General features: G+C 52.2%; 1 protein-coding gene across 1 annotated transcript in view; it reads left to right on the top strand.

Annotated features, from left to right (window-relative positions):
• The first annotated feature begins 2,754 nt into the window (after positions 1 to 2,754).
• TMEM171 (transmembrane protein 171) overlaps positions 2,755 to 3,089 on the top strand; it is an 8,065-nt gene continuing 7,730 nt past the window's right edge. The window contains exon 1 of the mRNA XM_006024907.3: positions 2,755 to 3,010. The gene's annotated coding sequence lies outside the window, so the exon portion shown is untranslated. The remainder of the gene's footprint in view (positions 3,011 to 3,089) is intronic.

Consider the following 3,089-nt stretch of genomic DNA (forward strand, 5'->3'; position numbering starts at 1 on the left):
CTCTGAGGCCCATTTGCAGTGGCAAGGAGCCTCTCCTGCTCTGCTCTGCAGAGGTCCCAGGGGGAGGGCAGCAGGGCAGGGAGCCCCAAGTCTGCAATGGGCAGCCCACCTCCTTCCCACGCACAGATCTGGGGGGCACATACCCCCCCACCCTGCTCTCCCCTGGGAGTGCACTCAGTGGCAGGGAGCCAGGCCCACCCACTCCACCCCCCCAGATCAGATGCGCTGCTCACATTTCTGCCCTGCTCCCCGCCTGGGCCCTGCATTCCAGGCCCAGGCCCCAAGCCCCATGCACTGCCCTGGCTGGGCAGTGGCAACAGCTCCAGCCCTAGCACTAGCCAACTCCCTCTCTCCATCCATCCCATTGAGGGCCTCAATCCCCGTTTCCCCACCCTTGCCGCCAGTCTTACCTGTGGGAGCTGCTTTCCAGGCTGCCTGGCGACCATGTGCATGTGTGAGCGTGCGCATGCATGTGGCGCCCCCTGCCTGACTACTCTTCTCCCACTCCCCCCAGCCCCTTGGAGGCTGCAACTCTGCCAGCCTGCAGAGAGCTCTTTGCAAAAGTGGAAAATCTGCATGTTTTTCTGTTAAAATGAAAAATCAGCTGTTTTTTTTCAGTTAAAAGGGAAAACCTGCATTATTTTTCCATTTTCCTGGGGGAAACAGAAAACATGGATCCCTACTTATTATGACCTGTGAAGTGTAGAGGTTAGCAAGTATCAAAAAGATTATAAAGGACCATTAAGTCATTACCTATGTTAAGTCCCTGGTTCTTCGTGTCCAAGAGACTGATGAATTTTTGTCCCCAGTTCCTCTTGTACAAGTGCTGGGGAGATTTCCTATGAGCACTAAAACTATAAGATCAGACAGGGAGTGATTTTTCTGTGAAAAAATATTCTCCTGTGTTCTAGTGTCTCTGTCCTTTATCTTTTTTTTATGGTTATTCACTCTGGGGCATAGTTTTACTCTGGTTTCATCCACATAATTTCTATGAGGGCATTTGGTGCAAAAGTGCTGGGAATATTTTTTTCAAGATCTCGTCCTTTTCAAGTATGGGCTGTAGTTGTTTGATGATCCTTCCCATAGGTTGAGGTAGTTGACAACCAAGGGTGTGCAGTTACTGGGGGATTTTTCTTGTATTGTAATAGGTTGTTGTAGGGTATCTGGGTGGCTCTTTCAAAGATAAGGTCTATTTCTCCGCTGGAGGTTCCTTGCTGGGTAAAGGCAACTTTCAGTTTGGCAAGATGATTGTCAGGAGTGTTCTCAGAGCAGATGTGGTAGTATCCAAGGGCCTGATTGTACATCACCCCCTTTGTGATACATGTCAGGTGACTGGTGGTTTTGTGGGTGTAAGTGTGGTGGCCCACGGGTATTCTGTATATAGCAGTTTCCAGGGTGCCGTCTCAGATGTAGATGGCAGTCTAGAAAGTTGACGTTAGTGAAGAATATCCAAAACAAATCTGACCGAAGAGTACTAGCTGTTAAACTTAGTGTGGAAGTCAATAAGCATGTCCAGGTATCTTAGTGCAGATGATGAAAATGCCATCTATATTGTGCAGATATAATACAGGTTTGGTGGCATAATTTGCTAAAAATGCCTTTTCCTGCTGGTCTATGAAGAGGCTGGCAAATTGGAGAGCCATTCTTGTGCCCATGGCTTGGAGGAAATGTTGAAAGCTTGCCTATACCAACCATACAGCTGGTCCAATAAAAAATATCACTCACAGGAATTCTTGCCTTTCTCAAATCTCCTGGACCAGGAGATGTGGCCCACAGAGTCATCGCATCTGGCCTGTGGAGCTCCTCACGGGTTGGAAAATTTGACAGAGGGGAACAGGGGCCATTAATACGGTCACCCTGCCAAATTCCCAAGCCTGGAGCCCCATGTCAGAACCAGGCCACACCCCCTTCTCCCTGCAGGGTCATGTGGGGCTGGGTCACCCCCCACGGTTGGGCCATACCCCTTTTTCTCCCATGGGGGGTGGGTTGGGGCCATACCTGGGTTGGGACTGGGTCACCCTCCTGTCACCCACCTCCCCCCAGGGCTGAGTGAAGCCCCCTTCCCCTGGGCAGGGTTGGGATCAAGCCAGGCTGCCCCCAGCCCCCCTCTGCATGGTCAGATGGCAGCTGCTGTGCCAGCCCCAGGCGTTGGGTTGGAACCACCATCCAGCCCACACTTGGACTGGCACCTCCCATCTGGGCCACCAGGGAAACAGGTTGTTCTGGACCATTGCAGCGACACTACTTCAACGCTACTAAGACTTGTAGGGGTGGTTTTAAACAATACTGTACACAGTATCACTGCTAAAAAGTTGACCCAAATGACATACTGGGGGTTAAAATGACAAAAGGTTATAGCTTGGTCACCTGGTGGGGGAGAGGGGTCAGCGTGCACTTGCTATGGGGCAGCTGTTAAACCAGGCAGAAATTGAGAGATGAGCTGTAACACGCTCCTTTTTAAAACAGTGTTTCACCAAACCATGTGAAGTAAGAGATGCAACAGGAGGACCCAGATACCTGTTCGCTCTCACTTTAGGCAACTGTCTGGAGGGCGCTCGCTCCCGGGGGTCAATGACGAATCCCAAGTCTTGTGCAAAGATGAACACTTTAGAGCCACCTAGTTTACAAGCTAAACCTGCAATGATGTTGCCAAGTCAAGCATTCAAAGGTTAAGAAATGCAATTTAGACCCAACCCACCCGATACTTCGTGGCAGTCCTGAATCGCAGAACCACCTACATCTTTCCTACACAGCCCGAGACTCGGCAGCGCCCATTTAAAAGACCAGCATTTCAACGCTGCTGATCTGAGCCCTGCTTGTGAAGGTGTGACTCCTGCCTTGTTTGCCAGGTGCTAGTCGGGCTCCTTCTCAATCCCGGATTATCCGCTCCCTGCCAGTCTCCCTGCGGCTCCGCTCCAGCGGGGAGGTCCCCAACCATTCAGTGCCCCCGGGCCTGAGCCTGCCCGCTCCTTACGCAGCAGGGGGACAGCCGAGGCACGGGAAAACAGAGGTAAAAACCAACCAGCAGGTCGGTGCGGCCGACGTGCCCGGCCCTGCCCGGCGGGGCGAGCGAGGCCCCGGGAGGGAAC

The sequence above is a fragment of the Alligator sinensis genome, unplaced genomic scaffold (genome assembly GCF_000455745.1).
Source record: "Alligator sinensis unplaced genomic scaffold, ASM45574v1 scaffold274_1, whole genome shotgun sequence".
NCBI classification, from domain to species: Eukaryota; Metazoa; Chordata; order Crocodylia; family Alligatoridae; genus Alligator; species Alligator sinensis.